At 47.4% G+C, this 10,994-nt stretch overlaps 1 long non-coding RNA gene and 1 other non-coding gene across 2 annotated transcripts; both read left to right on the plus strand.

Annotated features, from left to right (window-relative positions):
• Positions 1-429: 429 nt before the first annotated feature.
• Positions 430-7,605, plus strand: LOC127493622 (uncharacterized). The gene is made up of 2 exons (XR_007924084.3): positions 430-563; positions 6,953-7,605. It is a non-coding gene; the product is annotated as an uncharacterized LOC127493622 (long non-coding RNA).
• LOC127493841 (small nucleolar RNA SNORA20) lies at positions 7,595-7,724 on the plus strand. The gene has a single exon (XR_007924379.1). It is a non-coding gene; the product is annotated as a small nucleolar RNA SNORA20 (small nucleolar RNA).
• Positions 7,725-10,994: the final 3,270 nt, after the last annotated feature.

Here is a 10,994-nt window from a genome sequence, read left to right on the forward strand (position 1 = left end):
TTCGGCCTTCTACGGTGCCTAGGTCGCCAGGGGGAGCAGGGAGCTGTGGGGGCTGAGGAGCCCAAGTCGTGGATCCGCGTCCCTCCTCCAGCTCTCAGCCCTGGCGGCGAGCAGAGGAACTCTGCTTCCTCGGAAATCCTAACCTCCGTCCCCTTCCTGCAGCTACGCGCAGATCAACGGGAAGTCCAGCTCGCTACCTTCTGGCTTCATGACCCTCACCTTAGCTCTCACTTAGCCGAGCCGACCCCGGAAGCTCTCACCTTCTAGCCCCGCCCCCCGGGCTTCCCACCCTGGCCTTCCCGCGGCGGTGGCCCCGGAAGTTCGCCGTTCCCTGGCCCCGCCCCGCCTGAGCTCCCTCCTCTTTGCCGTTCCGCGGAGGCGGCCCCGGAAGTTCCCGCCTTTCTGGCCCCGCCCCTCCCGATGGCCCTCCTCTTTGGTTTCCGGCGGAGGCGGTCCCGGAAGCCCCCACCTTCTAGACCCGCCCCTGCCCCGCCCCTGGCTGGACTCCTCGTTTGTGGAGGACTTGACATTTTCTGAGTGACTCAGAATACCTCACAGAGAAGGTGATATTTAAAATGTGTGTGTGTGCGTAACATAGTCCATGTTCTTGTGCGAACTATTTCTGTATTCTCCATCCATGAAGCAGCAGTTCTCGATTTCCCTCCACCTCCAGCCCTGGCACCCACTACTCTACTTTGTATGATTTTTGAATGTTCGAGGACTGTCTTAAGCGGACGCACACAGTATTTGTGTATGTGTTTTTTAAAGTGACTGGCTTATTTCATTTAGCATAAGTAATGTCCTCAAAGTTGTTATAGCATGTGTCAGAATTTTGAGATTTTTTTTTTTAGTGAGGGAGCAAGCCAGGTGGCTTTCCAGGGAAGGTGGTTCTTTCTCAGGAGACTTAGAACAAGTCCACTAACAAGTCCTGGCAAAGGAATGGGGTTGGTGTGTTACAGCTGGGGAAGAGTAGGAGTGGTGAGTCAGGTGCGTTAGGACTGTGACTTTCTCTGCTGAGACAGGAAGCCACTGGAGACTTCTGAGCAGGATAACTTGAACGGACGCAGCGTTTCTATTGACCCTCCCTGGCTGCTGTGTGTCAGGGGAGGATGTCGCTTCTGACAGTTTCCGGAGGACTAGGGAAGGACCTTTAAGTTGAGACCAGAGGTTGAGTAGGCATTGACAAGCTGAGTCTGTGTTTATTGTTGGAAGGCGTCAGAAGGGCATGGAGATAAGTGTTCCAGGTGAAGAGCACAACTTAGCCAAAGGCCTGCAGACTTGGTCAGCAGTTGTCAGCCACTAAATTGTTTCATCTCTGTAAACTGCACCCTTCCTGCCCCTCACAGGGCCCTCTTCAGGGGACCCTTGCTAGATATAGAACAGCAGGAACCATCAGTCAGTATTGCTTCCATTTATTGTCACCAGATCTTTTTTTTTTTTTCTTTTGACAGGCAGAGTTAGACAATGAGAGAGAGAGAGAAAGAGAGAGAGAGAGACAGAAAGGTCTTCCTTCCGTTGGTTCACCCCCAAAGTGGCTGCTATGGCTGGCACACTGCGCCGATCAGAAGCCAGGAGCCAGGAGCTTCCTCCTGGTCTCCCATGGGGTGCAGGGCCCAAGCACTTGGGCCATCCTCCACTGCCTTCCCGGGCCACAGCAGAGAGCTGGCCTGGAAGAGGAGCAACCGAGACAGAATCGGCGCCCCAGCCAGAACTAGAACCCGGGATGGATGTGGGCACCGCAGGTGGAGGATTAGCCTAGTGAGCCCCGGCACTGGCCAGTCACCAGATCTTGAAAGCAGTCTCTTCTGTTACTGGGAAGGGAGAATCCCACTTGCGTAAGATCACACCAGGGCTCTGAATCCTTTGGATCTCACCTAAGCTCACATTGCCTGCTTTACTGATTTTCTTCTTTTTCCTATGTCTTTACTCTCACATTATATATATATATATATATATATATATAAGGCAAAGTTACACAGAGAGAGGGAGAGACAGTGAGGGAGATCTTTCATCTGCTGGTTTACTCCTCTGGCTTCAGCAGCCAAAGCTGGGCCGATCCGAAGCCAGGAGCCAGGAGCCAGGAGCTTCCTCCAGGTCTCCCACGTGGGTGCAGGGGCCAAGGGCTTGGGCCATCTTCTGCTTTCCCAGGCCATAGCATGGAGCTGGATCGGAAGTGGAGCAGTTGGGACTTGAACCAGTATCCCTATGGGATGCAGGAAGGTGGCAGCTTTACCAGCTATGTCACCGTACCGGCCCCTATCCTTTTTCTTAATGCATCCAGTATTTGATTGGAGTTCCACTTCATTACATGTAAACTACTGCTATGGGTTGGATATTAGTTTGAGGGTCCCCAAAGGCATGTGTGTGCAAAGCTTGGTCCCTAATGTATGTCACTGGTACTAGGAGGGTGGACACTTAATCTAATTATTGTGTTTAGAGGTAGGGCCTTTGGGAAATGGTTAGATTGGACTAGGTTGTTAGGGTGGAGCCCCTGTGACAGATGCCATGTGGTGCTCCATGTCACCTCAGGACCTCTGCCAGCAGAAAAGCCTTTACCAGAGGCCAAACCAAGGGAGTTCTCCCAGCGTTGGCCTGTGAACCAAAGTAAGCTTCTTCCCTTTGTAAGTAGCCCGTGCCAGATATTTCATTGTAGTAATGAAAAACTCACCAGTATACCTACTGTGATCTTTTTAATGGCTACATAAAATCCTATTATGTGGATATGTTATAGTTAATTTAACCAGCCCCACTGAACATGCAAGTAGTATCCTATTTTAGTTGTTTATAAAATGCCACACTAAACATCCTCCTCATAAGTCTTTGTGCATATATAAAGCACATTTATAGGCTGATTTCTGGGAAGTAGAGTTGTTGGGCTGAAGGCTGTGTGTGTGTGTTTTAATCTGAGAGACAGAGAGAAAGAGACTAAGCAAGCTTTCATCTTCTGGTTTGCGCTGCTAATGCCCCTAACTGTTGGGACTGGTCCAGGCCAAAGCCAGGAGCTAGAAGCTTAGTCCAGGTCTCTCACACGGGTGACAGGTACCCCGTGACGTGAGCCATCATTGCTGCTCCCCAGGATCTGCATTAGCAGGAAGCTGGAGGCAGGAGCTGGAGTGGATATGGAACACAGCTACTCTGAGGATGGGTTGTGGACATCTTAACTGGTGGTGTTTTTTTTTTTTTTTTTTTAAGATTTATTTATTTGGAAGACAGAGCAACAGACACATGCACACACACACACACACACACGTGTACTAGTTCACTTCCCCAGTGGTCACAACAGTCAGATCTGGGTCAGGCTGAAGCTAGGAGCCAAGAACTCCATCTGGGTCTCCCACATTTGTGGCAGGTACTTATGTACTTGGGCCATCTTCCACTGCCTTCTCAGACATATTAGCAGGGAGCTGGATCATAAGTGGCGCAGCTGGGACTGGAACTGGCTCTCCAGTATAGGGTGCCTGCATCAGAAGTGTCAGCTTAGCCTGCTGCACCACAACACTAGCCCCAGTTTAACTAGTGGCTTCACGTGGTAGGCCAGACGCTTACCTCTGCCCATTTTTAAATGTTGATGCCACCTAGGGCTATGGGTGCCAGCCCTATGTGCAGATGATTCCCACAGTTATAGCCTTCTTCCCAACCTTTATTCAATATTTATTTGCTGTCTTTACTTGGATGCCCCATAGCCACCCCCAAATCCATCATGCCCAGCATTGTCCTCTCTCTCCTTCACAGCTGTCCCACTACTTTCCAGGGAACCTAACCAAAAACCTGCAGGTCATTTTTTGAAACTCCCTGTCCTTCAACCCTTACCTCTAGTCAGTCACGCTACTCCTGTCCATCCGATTTCCACAATATCTCTGGAAACATTACATCTTTCTTCCTCTCTCTGCCACCACCCAAGTCCTGGTCACCACCGTCTTGGAATTATATGAGTACTAAAATAACTGTATGATTGCTTCACTGGGTTTAGACTTGCTATACTCCAAACCATTCTCCACCCTGTAGCCAAAGCTGGCTTTGAGAAATGCATATTTATTATATGACTGTCCTTAAAACCAAGTGGTAAATTCTGATTGCTCTTAGGGTCAAGGCAATGGTTAGTAGGCCCTGACAAACTTCCAGATTTTCTTCTCACCACTATCCTGCTTCACCGTACTGTCACTAGTTTCCTGCTGCTTCCTACTTAACTGTTTTTGTCTTTGTTCTTCTCTCCTAATCCACCCCCAACCTTGACCTGGCCCGCATTTTATCAGTCAGTAGGTCTCAGAATAAATTTACCTTGCCTTTAGGATACCTTCCAAGACTCCTGAAACTTAGACTCCCAAGGGTTGGCACATGTTGGAAGCTTTAAAAATATTTAGGAACTGAGGGCCCAAAAAAACCCAGACTGCAATTTCTCATATGACCACTAGGTGTCACCCTTGGCCTCGGCTTGATTATGAGAAACTCCACTGCTTCTTCCAGATCTAACACCTCCATCTTCCTTGGCCAGTGCCCTTAACAGGATGACTAATCATCCCAGTTTTTTCAAGACTGAACTTTCAGTGCTAAAACTGGGATGGTCCTGGATAATTGGGAGGATTAATTTCACAACTACAGGGAGAGGAATCAAAATCTTCCTGTCTTTGCCAGATGAAAGTCTAGGTCCAGCAAGAGAACTTAGCCCCACTCAAAGCAGTGCTGTGGTATAGTGGGTAAAGCTGCTGCCTGCAGTGCTGGCCTCCTATAAGGGTGCTAGTTCGAGTCCCAGAAGTTCCACTTCTGATCCAGCTCTCTGCTATGGCCTGGAAAAGTAGTAGAAGATGGCCCAAATCCTTGGGCCCCTGCACCCACGTGGGAGATCTAGAAAAAGGTCTTGGCTCCTCCTGCTCTGACCATTAAGGCCATTTGGGGAGTGAACCAGTGGATGTATGATCTCTCTGCCTCTGCCTCTCTGTAACTCTGCCTTTCAAATAAATCTTAAAAAAAAAAAAAGTCAACTGTTAATACAATTGTTGTTTTTGTTTTTTTTTTTTAAAGGAACTTAGCTCCACTCCAGCCCGTCCTCTCACAGCAACATCCCTGGTGCATGAAGATTACATGCCGCCTGGTGATTATAAGAATTTAGGCAGAGAAAGTGAATGTACTTCAGTGAACAGAAAGATGTCTGCCTGTGTCTGACAATAGTTATTAAGTGCCACTGGGTATAACAGAGTTATACATATTATTTCCAATCTTTACGGAAACCCTAAGCGTAAAGATTATTTTTCTTTCAGAAATGAGAAAACAGACTCAGAGGGGTTAAGTAACCAGCCCAAGTCACACATCTGCTGTGTGACATGAAGAGATTCAAACCCTTATTTGTCCAACTACGGAGCTCCTCCTATTTTCACTGAAGTTCAGCCTGACCATTTTTCTCCTGCTCTGATCTTCATTTGGAAACCCAGGGATGTGAGTGGGAGGCAACAGACAAGTGCAGGTGGAAGGGTGGAGAAGCCCTGCAATGAGGCATTAGGTGGGGGGCAGGGGGAACACATAGCACCGACATCTTGCCTGTTTGCACACGAGTGGCTATGCCACATTAGGTAGATGTGAACGTAGCCTGGGGACCTCCAGGAATGTCCATTCACAGCCATTTTGCTGACACCAGGCCTTGTCCTCACTGAGGAGTCAGGACAGTATTTCCCAGAGTCCTGGGTAGACCCAGTTGGCTTTTATCTGATTGCAGATGGACTTGTGGACAGGGGAGGAGTCATGAGGAGCTGGCATCAACTGGAGGGACAAGTGAGTAGTTGGAGGCTGGGTGGGGACTGTGATGAGGCCTGACTAGAATGGGCACATGTCCACTCCACATGAGGTATAACAAGCCAGACTCTGAAATTCCTTCACATCAAAAAACAAAATTCAGACATCCCTCAAGAATCTGAAGTTCTCTGGCACAAAGTTGCTCTACAAATGCTGTGGGCCTTGAGCTATGCAGGTCCATTCACTGCATTTTCTTGGTGCTGTCCGAAGTCTCTTAGGATGTAAAGTCTATACTGTGCCACCTTGGCCCCAGATCTGTCTGTCCCCTGGACCTGTATCATTCATTGCCCAGTGGCCAGTTTCTGGTAAGTGGCTCAACTCTTGGTGGGCAAGTAGTTAACACAAGTCATTAGTAGAGCTAGGCCATGTCTCAGTTCTTCCCTGGCTGGCCTTCCACCTTCTCCAGAGAACTGGACCTTGCACGTTCTAGGGCAGGCTGGAGGCCTGTATGTAACGGAAGGCCGGAGGGGATGGAAGCCATTGATCGAGCTGCCTCTGTCCTTCACTCTGAAAAGACCTGGTGTGTTCCACTGTGATAACAGGAGACGGCCGTGACAGTCAGACAGAATTGGGTTCTACCTCTTTCTTGGTGTGTAACCTTTGGGAAGTTATTCAACCTCTCTGAGTCTTGATTTCCTCAAGGATATTATTAGGATAGCAAGGATTATGAGGATACTATCTATCCATATCCTGGTAAATATGGATAATAATAAGAACATCCACATCACAAGTTTGTTTTGAGGTCTAAGTTTATAATCAATGTATGTAAAACCCAAAATCTGGTATATAAAAATATATTTCTTGTGTGGCAGGTCATGTTTGGGTGCTTTATAGGAATAGTCTGAACTCACATAATTTATGAACTGTGTTCTTTCATTGTCTGTGCTTCACAGATACAAGGACTGAGACGGAAAGATTGAGTAGCTCGCTCGAGGTCACAGAGCTAATAGATGGTAGAACCAGGATTTGGGACCTGGGCAGTTAGGCTCTGGCTTATATGTACTTAGCTACCAAGCCATGGTGCCATACGGAGGAGGGCTGAATAAAGAATAGCTATTATGATCCTTGTAATTTAGCATTAAGTGCTTTTTATATCCATGGTGCTACATGTTAATTATTAGCGCATTTGGATGCAACATTTATCCTTTTTGTTCCTATTTTTTCACAGCTATGGAAACAAAGGGCCTCCTGCTCACTGTAGCAGAGCATCCTGCCTTTGTCCGATCCAGCTCAGTGCGTCAGTCTCTGCAAACAACAAAAGATGTGGCCACCCAGCCGCCTGTCCCTGCCCCCACAGAAGCACTAATGTAGGCAGAGGCCTCTGATTGGAACTGAGCTAGGAGAGGAGCAGACAGGTACAGACAGCAGCCTGGGAGCAGGCTCCTAAGAGAGGTCATGCTTAATAAACTTGATTAATTTCTTTGAGCAGCAACAATGCAAGTGGACAGGGGTGAAATGAGGGGCAGTAATTCATCCTGATTCCAAAGCGTAGAAGCCTTGCTAAAACCAACAGAGATTTTACAGGGATGCTGCTGGGGCCTGGAGGAGTCTGGTGGGGCTCGTTGTGGGGATAGCTAGAAGTGAACTCAGCTGGGGAGATACATGCTCACGCTGATCTGGTGAAGAGGAAGCCGAGAGCAGAGTCAGAACAAACTACCCAAGCCATGCAGCCAAGACACAGATCTCACCAGTGCACCTTCCTGCTTGAATCCCTTCCAACGGCCTCCCACCACCCGAATATGAAAATAATAATTGTTGCATTTACTCGATATTTACTCTGTGTTGGGTGCTTTATGGAAGAGTAAAATGACTTTCCGTTTATTTGCTGCTATGGGCTCTCAGTGCTATCAGCAGTTGTACAAATGGGATAAACTAATATTGGGCCATTGTAAATGCAGATGAAGTAACAGTGTCATCTCTCCTGCGTGGTCTAGATGTTGTGTGAAGAAAAAAAAAAAAAAAAAAAAAAAAAAAGGGCTGGCGCCACGGCTCAATAGGCTAATCTTCCGCCTGCAGTGCCGGCACACCTGGTTCTAGTCCCGGTCGGGGCGCTGGATTCTGTCCCGGTTGCCCCTCTTCCTGTCCAGCTCTCTGCTGTGGCCCAGAAGTGCAGTGGAGGATGGCCCAAGTGCTCGGGCCCTGCACCCCATGGGAGACCAGGAGAAGTACCTGGCTCCTGCCATAGGATCAGCACGATGCGCCGGCTGCCGCGGCCATTGGAAGGTGAACCAACGGCAAAGGAAGACCTTTCTCTCTCTCTCTCTCTCTGTCACTGTCCACTCTGCCTGTCCAAAAAAAGAAAGAGAAGGAGAAGAAGGAGAAATTGAAACAGAGAGTGCTTTGGTAACCTGCCGAGTCATATAATTGTTAATATAGAACTGGCACTTCATATCCCAGTCTGCTCTTACCAGCAGACCAAACTACAGCCCAGGTTCATGTAGCTGTTTATGATGTGTCTCTTCCATCAGACAGGAAGCCCCGCTGTAACGGAAACCACGGCTGACTCCATTTCTGCTCTTCTGCAGATGTGGAAGCTCCTGAGCGCTCTCTGCTTGTTTCTGAACACCTTCTCCAGGTGCGCTCACCCACCCTTCCCGGAGGGACACTCCTGGAGAAAGCAGATGGAGGAGTCCCCTTTCCACCCCGGTGGTTACTTTGAGAATGTTCTGCTTATTCCATCCTTCTTGCCAGTCATTGATTTAGGAGTGAGGGTGTATCCTGGTCCTGTTCAGTGAGACAAAGGAGACTCTCTTGTCAGTTTGGGCTATTAGGACAGAATGCTATAAACTGGCTGGAGTACGCATTTGTCTCAGAGTTCTGGAGGTTTGGAAGTCCAGTATTGGAGCACTGGTGAGGGGCTGTCCTGGTTCATAGATGTCTGCCTTCTTACTGAAGGGCCTCATTTATAAGGGAATTAATCCTATCCATGGGGGCTCCACCCTCTTGATTTAATTACTGCCAAAAACCCAATCTCTTAGGACCAACACCTTGGGAATATAGGATTTCAATGTATAAATTGTGGAAACACAAACATTCAGTCCATAGCAAGGACATCTGTGAGAGGAGGGGAGAGGGTGCTTCTGAGAAAGGTTGTCTCACTGCTAGGAGACAGTCCCTGGAAGTGACAGTATCTCTTCTCCCTGGGAATGTTGTCAAGTCTGGAGGTGCCTGGAACTGCTGTAGCTGTTTTACTCACAGCTGAGAGTGGAGCCAGCAGCAAGGATGGCAGCGTGCAGAGCTGAGAGGAGTCTTTGTCTGCAGACCCTGGAGGCGCCACTAATGCTGAACTTCCTAGGTAGGGAAATTAGCAGTCTCTGCTGGAGTCATTGAGAGTGTAGTTTCTGTTATTTGTAGCAAAAGTCATCTTTACCGATAGAGCTAGGACAGCAGTATGACTTCTGTGGAATGAAACTTCCTACATAAAAATTTTCAGAATTTATATCTTATGACTATATTAGCTTTAAGATTGAAATATTAATATTATATATTAAAGCATTCTGTGACTTAAAAATTTGATTTTTATTCTTACTTTATAGCAAATTAATGCATTTTAAAAGTATTGGGTCACTAGGGTGTCTACTGTTCTGGTAGGCTAGCCTGGGTACAACTTCCAAAGATCTATATTGAGCCCACACCTCTTTTGGTCTTCAGACTCTTACATACAAGGGGTTTTCAGTTTGTGGAAAGAAGTATATTACTGAAAAAACTATGCATGGCTTTCAGAACAATTATGCTAACTGAATCTGATGAGTAAAGAGTAGAAGTTAATTTGGAAGTCTTTTTTTTTTTTTTTTTTTTTTTTTTTTTTTTTTTTTAACAGGCAGAGTGGACAGTGAGAGAGAGAGAGACAGAGAGAAAGGTCTTCCTTTGCTGTTGGTTCACCCTCCAATGGCCGGCGTGCTGCGGCCGGCGCACCGTGCTGATCCGAAGGCAGGAGCCAGGTACTTATTCTGGTCTCCCATGGGGTGCAGGACCCAAGCACTTGGGCCATCCTCCACTGCACTCCCGGGCCACAGCAGAGAGCTGGCCTGGAAGAGGGGCAACCGGGACAGAATCCGGTGCCCCGACCGGGACTAGAACCCGGTGTGCCGAAGGCAGGAGCCAGGTACTTATCCTGGTCTCCCATGGGGTGCAGGGCACAACCACTTGGGCCATCCTCCACTGCACTCCCTGGCCACAGCAGAGAGCTGGCCTGGAAGAGGGGCAACCGGGACAGAATCCGGCGCCCCGACAGGGACTAGAACCCGGTGTGCCGGCACTGCAAGGTGGAGGATTAGCCTAGTGAGCCGCGGCACCGGCTCCTCATGTGATATTCATGTTTCTGCCATCACACTAAGAATTATCGCACTAAGATGCTGTCACACCCAGATGTCCTAGTCACCTGAACATTTTTCTTCAAAGATGACATGTGAATGGCCAATAAATTTACAAAAACATAAGCTTAACATTACTGACATCATGAAAATGTGAATCAAAGCCACAATGAGATGTCATCTTATACCTGTTAGGATGGCTGTTATCAAAAATACAAGAAATGACAAATGTTGGAAAGAAGTGAGAATAAAAGGGACCCTTGTAGGTTGTTAGTGAGAATGTAAACTGGTATAGTCGTTATGGAAGACAGTAGGGAAGTTCCCCTCAAAATTAAAAGTAGAACTTCCTGTATGCATGCGTAGCCTAGTGATTAAGATACCCCCATCTCACTTTGAAGTACCTGGATCCTGTCTTCAGCTTTCTGCTAATGCAGGTCCCGAGAGGCAGTGGTGATGGCTCATGTAATTGAGTTCCTATCACTCATGTGGGAGACCTGGATGGCATTCTTAGCTCCTGACTTTGACTGGCCAGTGTGGGCATTTAGGAGAGTAAACCAGCAGATGGAAGCTCTCTGTTTCTCATTCTGTCTCTGTCTCTCTGCCTCTCAAATATAAATTTTTAAAAATTTGGGTATATATCCAAAGGAAATGAATAATAATATAATAATAATTTCTGTTTAGACACTTGCTGTGTTTCATATTCTGTGCTCCCTGTGTTACATATTTAATCTGATTTAATTCTTACAGCCATTAGTTGAAATAATTATGCAGCCCCACCTCCCATTTTACAAAATAGCAGCTTAGAGTTCAGAGTTAAAATGACTTTTTCAAGGTCATGTAGCCTGTACACAGAGGCATTTGCTGACTTCAAAACCCAGGTACTAATAAAAACTACTT

Source organism: Oryctolagus cuniculus, chromosome 7 (assembly GCF_051225735.1).
Source record: "Oryctolagus cuniculus isolate XC-2025 breed Fujian yellow rabbit chromosome 7, ASM5122573v1, whole genome shotgun sequence".
Taxonomy (NCBI): Eukaryota; Metazoa; Chordata; class Mammalia; order Lagomorpha; family Leporidae; genus Oryctolagus; species Oryctolagus cuniculus.